Raw genomic sequence first — 12,019 nt, forward strand, 5'->3', positions numbered from 1 at the left:
TTGAAGAGTCAAAAGTTAAGTTAAGACGAAGTAGGAAATATAAATGGTTTAGTTTTAGAAATGAATGGTTAATTTTTCAAGAGGTGATTGAAAAGTTCCTAAAACAATAGATAGTAAAATATTAACTTAAGAGGAAGAAATTCTAAGAAAATATTACGCTTCTCGTTTGTCATAAAAGTATTTATCTTGGTTCCTTAATTATTTATTTAAGTTTTCAGTTATAAAGAGTATGCTTCTTCTTTTTTTGAGATGGGAAGAATCATCCATTGACTTTTCCCGCCTAAGCTGAGGTAAAAGGGAGTGTCAGACTCTTACTGTCTAAAAACCACCACGTTCCTATTCGTGCTCTTCAAGCCAGAGCTCCGGTAACTCTCTGCTAAAGATAGGTACTTATTACGATTGTATTATCAAACAAGCTGACCTTTTTTCCGGTTCTACCACCCTTTTAAATACATATATGTATAATTATATATCAACGTCATTCATTTGATAAACTTTATCATAGACGTACTTACCTAAGTTAAATGGTGTGGAACGTAAATAATTATAAACAACATTAATTATGTATATTATCTTGTCTCTAACGTAATGAACGATAAACATACCTACATTGTTAATACATATTTATATTCATTCATAGAATTGTAACTGGTTGTGTATTTTCAGCAAAATTTTTCACCCATGTATTCGTGTTATTTTACAACCCACTCATTACAGTGTAAGAACCAGAACGTTTCATTAATAAAAACACATCAATGAATTCTATTTTACTATTTTTGCTGTTATTAGAGGGCGCTACTGTTGATTATGATCTTAACTTTTTAATAGAGTGAACGTTTTTATTTATAGGAGTCTGATCATATCATCAGCTTAGGTGGTCTTCTACTGAGCATAAGTCTGTTCCAAATCGCAAAACAATGGTCCCTACTTGCCTGACAACATTTTATTACCTTCACATTAATTGCCCTTTCTAGATTATTTTTAATTAACTTGTGAATGTGATTGTTTTCTAGCATATTAGCAAAAATCAATCCACTGGTTTTACGTATTGTTTTGTAACTTACTTCTCTTCTTTTAAAATATCTTTGAGCCACATTAGGATTTTCTCCTGCGTCGTGGATACGTTTACAAACATATAATTTCACATACACATAACACCCAGGCCCAAAACAACAATTTGTGGATCACACAAAGAGTTGCTCCGTGCGAAAATCAAACCCGCTACCCGTTGCACGGCAGCCGTTTGCCCAGCCACCGCACCAACCGTGTACTCATCAGTCACTTCTATTCTAATTAAGACTAAATAATATTGATGCCAAATTCGATTCCCACCTAATTCCGGTACGTACCGACACACGACGTTTTAGTTCGTTTAACATCAGTTATTACTTGAATTTACATTCATTTGAATACGAGCATCGAATGTATACACACTCCTATTCTACTAATTTACAACCGAATCAATGAAGCGTTGATTGTCTGTTTATATCAAATAGTTATTTTTGTATTTTAGTCTAGATTAAAGACAAATGATTCTACTATATCCGTGATCTGTTTTGTGTTTGCTTATCAAAATTATACACAAATATCACGTGATAAAGAGTGCAAAATTGATTGCCAAAAACTTGTCTGATATTAATCTGTATGTTAAATACCAACAGACTATTACTAGTAGTAAAGAAGAAAAAAAAAAAATTTACGATTAAAAAACTTGTGAATATAATTATTATACATGAGTAGCAAAACATGTGAACAGCCTACATATGGCCACTGTTGAATAAAGACCTCTTCTTGCACGGAGAAGGATCATTAATCACCATGCTTGCTTAAAGCGGGTTAGCGATTTCAAACTTATAATTGGAAATTATAAATAAGCCGAAGATGTTTTTCTTCACCGCTCTGTCAGTGGTGGAAAAATAATCTTAGAAAGTACATATAACTCGGAAAAAGTCACATTAGTACTTGCTGTTGGTAGATTTCAAACCCGCATGCATGAGAAGCGGGCGTCTTAAACCTCGTGGCCACCAAAACCACTAGAATTCATTGGAAGAAAATTATCTTACTAGATTAGAAGTTTCTGTTCCTCTGAACATAGAACAATCATGATACTAACTTATTTACTCAACACGATATCACTGCAAAACTGCCTCGAACTTTCGCAACTGAGAACTAGACTTTAACAACAACTAACTTAGTTCCTAATGTAGCTAAACCTAAATATTAAATCACGCTATATTACTTAATTAAAGCGTGTTTCCTACGAGCCATGTGTTACTGAATTATTGTTTATACAATTTGTATAATTCGCATTCAATTTACGGGATTCTAGGGGAGTGTAATTGGACTTTAAGTTTGTCACACATGTGTGTATGAAAGATTATATTTTGGCCGTTAAAGGTTGTTTACACGCCTTGATGCTGGTTCGAGGGATATAGATGTATATTTTAATTAAATTACGCCATTTTAGGGGTGCTTTTCCACCAAGATGTATATGTAGCTATGCTACGAAGATGTAATAGATTTTTCTTTCTTTCTAATAGCTAAAGTGTGATGCGAGTATACATATGCTATAAGTATACTAAACTAAGTATGGAGCTGCTGCGAGTAAGAGTTACGTGCTATGAAGATGCTCCACAGCAAAGTACTAATATTAAGCGAGGAAGATGCGCAGCTCGAATATGCGATGTATCGATAGTAGGGAAGCCATCCGTAGCACACATCCACAACACGCATCTTTCCATATAAAAAACATAGCTGAGTCAGTTACCACTAGTACTAAGCTATGTGTACCAATAAATATGAGTGGTGGAAGCCAAACGCGTCTACAGTAACAGAGCATATCCCATCTATGGTGGAAAAGCACCTTAAAGCGAAGGGGAGGAAATTTACTGAGTCTTGTGTTGTGTGAAATGTAATAATAAAATAATAATTTTGAAGGAGCTCGTTATAATTTTGGTATGTTGTGTAAATGTTTATTTTTTAAGCCATGACAGATAAATAATAATTTCAAATATAGGTAATTATAATAATTAACAGGATATCGCATTCAATTTATGGTGTTACATTCAGTCTAAAGGTTGGCAATCTAGATCCCAGAACTTATACAAAAACAAATTATAAAAAATATTTTAAGAAGCTATTGAAATCATACAAGTGTGAGAATGTAGAAAATCGAAGTGAAACAACGCTTGTGTTGTGTTTCGTTGTGCGATTGAGGTTACCCGCGACCCAGGTACCCCTCTTCCCAATCTTTCCAATCCCCGATTTTCTAATAACCCTTAAATTAATAATAAATAATAATAAAACCATCAGGTGATCCGTCTGCTCGTTAACCGGCTTATACAAAAAAAAAAAATTGGTTCTCATATCATTTGTAAAGGGAATAAAGATACATTTTTTTAAATAAACTTTCATTCAAACTACGCCTGCAAACATCGAAACATTAATTATGACATCTAATGATGACAACGCGTGGGTCTCTTAATTTTGTCATTTAAATACCTTTTCAATTAACTTAATTAGAGAGAAAATGTTAATAGATATCCCTTGCTTTCAAATTATACTGACAATTAGGTAGTACTAAGAACGAAGAGTGGGTGTTTTAAAAGCGGCACATAAACAGCTTTACAAAATTTTAATAACAAATATCAAAACCTTAAAATTAATTATGAAATTCTGTTACAGAATGATAAAACAAAGTTTAAATTTCAAAATTAGAACGCTCCTGTGAACGTAAAGCGCGTGCCGTTGGCTTTTTGTGAATAAAATAATAAAAAAGTTGGTTTAAAAGAGTTTATATGTGAGTAGGATCTTGTTTGTCTATTAGTTGCTGGCTGTAAAGATTTTGTTTTTCGCACGTTTTTGTGAATATAATCTTTGGAGAACCGTTTTCAATTACAATGTGCATTTGATAGAATTAGATGAGATTAGATTTTGTTTTGGGATAATTAGCAATAAGATAATGTTTTCATGTTTACTAATGATAATTCGTAACGTTTTTCAAGCCGAATAAATGGGAGGTAATTTCTAATATTTATCGAGAAATATGAAAAAGAATGTGTGTATATTACCTGATTTATACAAATCTGTGCACTAAATCGTTTATAATCACAACTTATAATGAAGAATGAAAACTATCGTGAGAAATACTAAATTAACTAAAAACACGGTTTACTTACATAAATTAATGGAGAAAAGCTCTACTAGTTTCGAGTCACAGAGGGACTCTTTATCATGACGTCACGCATCCTACTGGCATTTCTCGATTAACTTACATGAGCAAACCGTAATTTTTATATATTGAATGAAAACATAAAATGAACACCATTTTTGTAAAAAAAAAGTTCCTAACACACCACAATCACCTAAATACATAGGCAACACAATTAAATACATAAACCGTATGAGGGCCAGTTTCAATTTTATACCGTCTGTAGACGTTTCAAAGAAAATCCAATTTTCTCTTCTTGGTAAAATCCGCCTCTTATTTGTGGCTTGCGTTCAATGGGACAATATGACACACAATATGGGAACGGCGATTCACTGGATCACTTTCCCATATCACTCAACACTATGGAGGATTTTATCTTTCTGTTGTCTGTTTTTAATTTTAAGAAAACAAGAATATCTGGTATTATGATGTAAATGCTCTTATAGGTTTTTCTTAGTAGTAGGAGTCGGGAATTGAGGCCAGTATATGGCAATAGGCTCACCCCTTATTACATACTTACTTATAACACAAATGGTAAAAAGTGGGTGTACATTGAATAGCGGCATAATATGCCGTAATACGCATCTCTGGCTACCTCTTCGGGGATAAAAGGCGTGACATTGCTTGCTATTTTAGATGTAATGTTAAATTGTCTTGAGACTGTAAAGGCGACTATTAGATTTGATTTCTTTGTCAGATAAAATATTTATTGTTTATTAGCTTTTCATCCACAGCTTTACTCGCCTAATGAAAAAGTTTTCTAATCTCTAGCCCTTTGAGGCATGAAAATCGAGCAATAAAAATCATAATTCAACGCTAGCTTCTGTCCGCTGCTTCGCCCGCGTTTTGTCAGATAAAAAGTAGCCCGATCCCTTCAGCCGTTTTGACGTGATTGTATGACAAACACAGAAACTGACAAACTTTATTACTTTTAGTAAAATTGATAGCTAAAAACCTGAATTACCAATTAAAATTTATCATAGAAAACAATATACATTCAATTATTATACAATACAACAATATATCACATAACAAAAACAATATATAACACTTATACAACTATCATTATTTTCATGGCAATATAAGCAAGTTGAAATAATAAAATATAACAAGCATTTACTACATACAATTATCCTGTCATCAATAAATATACAATTTTATTTCTTTTTTTCTTCTATCTAACAAACAAGCGATGAAAAAGAAAAAATAATTCAAAGTTCTTTTTATACTTGCTCGCTTATTGGTACAGTTTTATTTATTGTGAATAGTTATCCATATTTTATTATCTTTTATTTTATTTTCTTCGAGTGAGATAATTAAAAATAAAATTAGCGTCACGCCTTTTTTGCTAGAAGGGGTTAGCAGAGCATATTACGGCACTTCGTGTCATGGGCGGTAATTGGGCCTCCGGTAATCTCATTCACACAATTTTTTTCTATGGGGCAGTGGCTCAGAGCTGGCTCATTTGCACTGAAGCATGGCTCTCCTCCATATATTATTATACAAGCCTATGTACCTTAATCTACCTATTTATTTCTCTATATTATTTGATGAACAAAAATTTGTAAATAAAATATTTATCGAGCAGCAATATTTTTGCATAGTCAATAATAATAATATTCAGTCGTTAATATTAACGTTTTAATTTTCATCATGTCCAATAGTCATTGAAAACTCATCAGTTTTGCCATAAAATATGAAAATATCGCTCATTTCATTGATCATAATGATTACTTTTATTGCAAATTATTATTCAGCATCAATATCATTGACAATATTATCTCATACATTTACAAAAATATTTAATAACCCTACAAATTAAATAGTCCGCCATTTTCATCCAAATCTCTTTTTTATGGTATAAGCCGATAAACGAACACACGGATCATCTGATGGTAAGCTGTCGCCACCGCCCATGGACACGCGGAACATCAGAAGTTGCCGGCATTTTGGGGTTAGGAATTTAAGAGTTGTTGGGGAATCGAGGGATTGGGATACTTCCTAATATTCCCAATATTAGGAAGTATCGGGCGTCCGGTAATTTCACTTACACTACGAAATACAACGCAAGCGTTATTTCACGTCGGTTTTCTATGAAACCGTGGTGTCACTTCGGTCAAGCCGGCCCAATCGTGCCGCAGCATGGCTCTCCCATACTTAAATCCCTGCCAAATAGTATTTTTCATTACGTGCAACACAAACAATTGAGGTTGCAGGCAGAATGCCTAATGGGTAGCATCTTGAACTTTACAAATTGAGACCAAGCTTCGTCCCACGTACTGAAGACAGAAAAACTTCTACCTACCTGTCTGAACAATGATCACATCGCTACAAACTTTCAACTGTTTACTGTTGGCTTAAGTTAGGAGATAACAGCGATTTTTGTTGAGAGACGATTTTATAATCGATTTATACTATTACTAGTCGGTATGCGCGCCAGAACGAAAGACGGAGGTCTTTTCTAAATGCCCTCCAAACGCTGGATAAGTGGCTAAAGTCCAGAATTGCTTGGTCATTGAAAATTTAAAGATTGTTATCACCCATGTCGCGCTAGCTGCTCGCAGTTTTAGGACATTTTCGGGCCCATTTGATACCATTTATTTCATTCTTCATTCCTATTTAATAAAACATCCAAGTTCCAGCCAAACCAAAAAATGTATCGAATTATCATCTTAACTTCTAGCAAATACATTTGATTAAATTATGTAACGACATACTATCTTTTGACTTGTACCATACCTCTAAAGTAAGATACCAAACCGTGGTTTGGGACACTTTGCTAAGAATTTGAGTGGGTTTCTTCGTGAGGTCCACTTCGTTTTTGTTTCAAACTTTCTTTTTGAGAAACTTTAAACAAAGAGCAGCAATTGATTTTATATACAATTCAATAGAACTATTATGTCTTTAACGTTCGTTTGTGATATTCCAGTAGAAATTATTTTCAATTGGTAGGTAGGTACTATTTTTTAAATTGCTCGAGTGTTTGTGAATATGGCAGTGGACCATGAGACCATAGATTTGGTTTTCGTCTAAAATAAAGTTTTATTCGTAGTTTAGTTCATGAGTCTCCCTAGTTTCTACCTTAAATTACGAATAATAAGTGATTTGATAATTCGCGAGGCGATACATAATAACTCTAAATAACCCACAGACTGTAACAAAATTACAGTAATGTGGGTAATTAAGTTTAAAAGATGACATATTCCAAGATGTTGAAAAACGTACCTATTCATAATAATTCACAACACATTGGGAAGTAAGAAACGTGCATTTGTACTCGTCCAACGTAGTTCTAGTAGATAAATCAAATACATCAGTACGGTCTACGGATAAATAAATCGTCAGATTGTCTGTTTGTATCTAATATTTCACTATGACGATGAAAATAAAAAGAATAAAGTGCTGTCTATTTTCTAAAAAATATTTATAATGATGTTGTGTGTCAAATCATTAAATCGAATAAAGTATTTTTTTTTAGATTCGTAAATTAAAGATCTATTTTTTGTTATTTGTTGCAAAGTTTAGATTTACAATAAACATTAAATTGTAACCATACGACAAATTTAAAGTCAAACCATTTATTTCAATGAACCCTCAATAAAGCACTTTTGAAACATCAAATTCAATTATCTGTCAGTCTGTCTGTCTGTCAGTGAAACTAGGTGCTGGTTCCTAATAGACACGTTTACTCAAACCATTGAAATCATTATACATTTCAGTACAAAAGCAACTAAAACATGATTTAAAACTGTGACCAAAAAACCCGAAACTCAATACAAAAGCACATGTATGCAGAACCAATATAAATCATAATAACAGACTAACTGAAGTATCATTAGTGGTGTTGAAAATATATGGTTTTTGTTCGGAACAGTCACCAAACGTGACCTCATTCCGTTTGATACAAGGAATTAAGATTTATGAGACAAAAAATTGAGACAAGACTTCCACGTCTTAATATTCGGGTAATAATGGGTTAATAAAGGGGTTATGGGTTGTTTTATTTCGATATTTTAGGGTTTCTTAGGAATGTGTAGGTTTAAGGGGAGAGCCATGCTTCCATGAATAGGATGGTTTGACCAGAGTGATACAATGGCCTCACAGAAAACCGACGTGAAACAACGCTTGTGTTGTATGGTTGAGGTTACCAGAGGCCCAATTTTCTCCCTTCCTAATCTTCCTAAACTCCGATTCCGCAACAACTCTTAAATTCCTTACCCCAAAAGGCTGGCAACGCACTTGTAACGCCTCTGGTGTTTCAAGTGTCTATGGGCGGCGGTGAATGCTTAAGATCAGGTGATCAGTCTGCTCGTTTACTGGTTTATACCATAAGTGTGAGTGATGTTGCTGGAGACCCGATTGGAGTAAACACAACAACGCAACCGTTGTTACACATCGGTTTTCTATGAGGCTGTGGTATCACTCCGGTCGAGCCCATTCGTGCCGAAGCATGGTTCTCTCAAACATTATTTTTAAATTTCTTCGCTTAAACAGTATTTTTATTACTACGGAACCGTCGGAAGTTAACCCATTTCATTCTCCATTCGTCCAAATTTCTTGATAAGTGGAAGTTAAAGGGATTAATTGTGGGCGGTAACTGTCAGACATTTATCTTCACCCGTTAGTTATAAATCATTTTGTAATAGGATGGACATAAAAATTATTAGTATTGTGTTTAACTAGACACATTAACACACATACTGAAATGTGGTTATTAAAATTTTTATGTCGGAGTTTTAGGTGTTGTCGCAATTTTTATTTGTTGTATTTATAGTTCTTTTAAAGTTATATTCTATTATGCAATGAGTGCACAGCAGAGTCATGTAATGTGGGGCACAATGTGACACTATTAATATTTCTTAAGTCTTTGACTGCCAATAGAAAACTGTTGAAGACATGTCCTCCTAACGTCGGTCTCCAGTGACCACCACGGCGTTCAATGTATTAAACAAAAGCGCAAAAGCAAAAATGTTGCACTGACTCGAATATCAAACAGATCAAACAATACAAAAACTAGATTCAATAACAATAAAACAAAAATGTATGATCAAACCCTAAAACAGGCCAGAAAAAAACTAAACTCAAAACTCATAACCCATTGAAGGTCAAAAGTACCCGAATATCAAACAGACATTCGGCACCACATCACGTAACAATTTCAGTTTCACCAGTAAGGCACGCGTTCAAACCGGTTCAAACCGGCTCCACCTTAAAATTTGCCTCAATTCTGAAGCGGGAAATCCAGTGATTTACTAGGTTAAGGCCTTATCATAATCTTGCACGTCTCTCATATTTTACGGTGAGTTAGTAGCTAGTGGCATTCTCTTTAAAACACTATTTTCACTATTCAAACGGCTATTAGGTGGTTTTATTGGAGAGTCTAGATTCTAGGTAGACCTTTTTTTTAAGGGGGGGAAATCATTCAATGACTTCTCTCGCCTTGGGCGGAGCAGGGAGTGAGTGACAGACTCTTACTGATGAAAAACCACCCCATTCCTACTCTTTGAGTCGGATTCCCGGTAAACCTGCTAGGTAGTCCGCAGCTCCGGGTCGGGCATCAGCCCTCAGCCACGGTTCAGCCCATGTTTCTGGTCGGGCAGCGAGTTACTCTTGCTCGCCGTCATCGCTCGGAGATCGTTTTCATTAAAACGCATTTATAAACTTTATATTATACATTTTTTTTTATTTCGTCTACGAAAAAGTTAAATTTACAGACAAAATATTATCATAATATTATATTAACATCAAACTAAACAAATTAACATTAAAATTCACAACAAACATAATCTGCTTTTGGTTTACAGCTCGCTTTTTAATAAAACAAAAAACAACAGAAAAAATCTAGACAAAATTAAATTCCTCGCAAACTTAACCACCGCACTGCGCTCGAGAATGTTTGAATAATTAATCAATGAAGCACATATCTTTTTGTGCTAAAATCTCTCATTAATTCCACGTTTGGTAACGAGTACGTGCTTTTATAAACTATACTAACTCGTGGCTTGCATGTTAATATACCATCCACGATAGTTTGAGGGTTAATGCATAGTATCGCTTTAGAAGATATAGTCATTGTTCAGATATCTGAGTTTGAGCCTGTTAAAATCTGTCTACGTGTAGCTATAACATAAGAAAAAATATTTATTTTTTTCTTTGACTGCCTCGTTAGCTGAGAGGTCGCAACTGCGACTACCGGGCTACTTATTACCCGGCAACTGCCGGGCAATGGATCTCGGGTTTGATTCCCAGGTCGAGCAAAGATATCTCATTAGTATCACGGAATCTGGAAATGTGCACGCTATATGGCAATTGGCTCACCCCCTATTATATTTGACTTATAACATAAATGGTGAAAAGTGTGTGTACATTTAACAATACCATTACGTGTCATAATGTGCATATCTGTCTACCACTTTAGGGAAAGGCGCGATGATAAAAATGTAAAAAAATCCTTTGAAGTAATTAATAGATTTTAACAATATTATTTGCATTGCACTAACTATCCATACGTAAAATACTTCAAACACTTATTTTAATCTAAACATCACGCCTTGCACTAACCGAACCCACAAACGACAGTCAAAAGGTTAAATTCAACATTACATTTCTCAATTTACTCGCTTTGACTGTGACAATACAAAATACACAATATATACAGCAATATTGTAAAGTGTAATAAACCAACCTGTGGTATTATAAGCCACACCATTCGTCTGTCTAGACGTCGGTTGACACTACAGGGTTAAGAGACCGTGTATGAAATAGTGCCACGAAAAATATACTCACATTATTGTGGTTAAACGTTTCGCTGTGTTTTATTAAATACAGTTTTTTGTTTATTAAAATAGATTATTAATGTTGGGTTTTTAGAAAGTATTTGTTTTTAGTAAGTGAATGACTTTATTTATTTAGGTGAATCATAAAATAAATTGAATTATGTCACAAATGTAGTGCGTCTAATTTATTATGTAACATGTTTTTAAACCTATCAGGTTCGGAGCAAACGTTTTAAGAAATGTGTTTTTCACACACACATATCACAACTTATAAGTGGCCACTGCTGACCAAAGGCCTCTTCTAGCACGAAGAAGGCTTGATCATTACCACGCTTGCTCAATGTGGGTTGGCGATTTCAAACTTATAATTAGAAATTATAAGCCTAGGTTTTCTCACGATGTTTTCCTTCACCGTTTGTCAGTGGTATCTAAATAATCTTAGAAAGTACATATAACTCGGAAAATGTCACATTGGTACTTACCGTCGGTATGGCACCTTCGTATATAAATTGTTGAAATAATACAGAGTTATACAGGTACTCGTAATTTAACCAAACACACGCACCATAACATTGTTTCCAGCCAAAAAACGTCAAGGAAACATCTTAACAAAAGATTTCCGCCTCCCATTATTTTAATATAATTTCTCCCCCACAAAAAATACATGCAAATTTAAAATACCACCATACACAGAAGTTGCGTCATAACAAAAACAACTTTTTAAAGGTACTGTGTAAGACTCGGTGGTAAAGACAGCGGGTGAATAAATAATTACAGGTTTTTAGGCTTTATCTCAAAAAAACGGGGTGGTTGTGGTCAGTGGTGTAGTGGGTTGGGTTGCTTTGTTCCCTTTAAAATGGTTGATAGGACTGATTGCTGGCCACAGGTCATGCTCGTAGTGGATGCCTTCTGCTGGAGCAGGTCGGCTTGTTAATCGTGCTGGTGGGCTGATCCAGTAGGGCCAGTCTAATGTATGTAATGAAATGAGACATTATATAGGTAATATCTTTAAGTAATTTAAGTACCAATATTA

General features: G+C 34.4%; 1 protein-coding gene across 5 annotated transcripts in view; it reads left to right on the forward strand.

Moving 5' to 3' along the window:
* LOC118272604 (collagen alpha-1(XVIII) chain) overlaps window positions 1–12,019 on the forward strand; it is a 92,010-nt gene that overhangs the window by 57,495 nt on the left and 22,496 nt on the right. The gene's annotated exons all lie outside the window — the stretch shown is intronic.

The sequence above is a fragment of the Spodoptera frugiperda genome, chromosome 4, assembly GCF_023101765.2.
Source record: "Spodoptera frugiperda isolate SF20-4 chromosome 4, AGI-APGP_CSIRO_Sfru_2.0, whole genome shotgun sequence".
In the NCBI taxonomy this organism is placed as follows: domain Eukaryota; kingdom Metazoa; phylum Arthropoda; class Insecta; order Lepidoptera; family Noctuidae; genus Spodoptera; species Spodoptera frugiperda.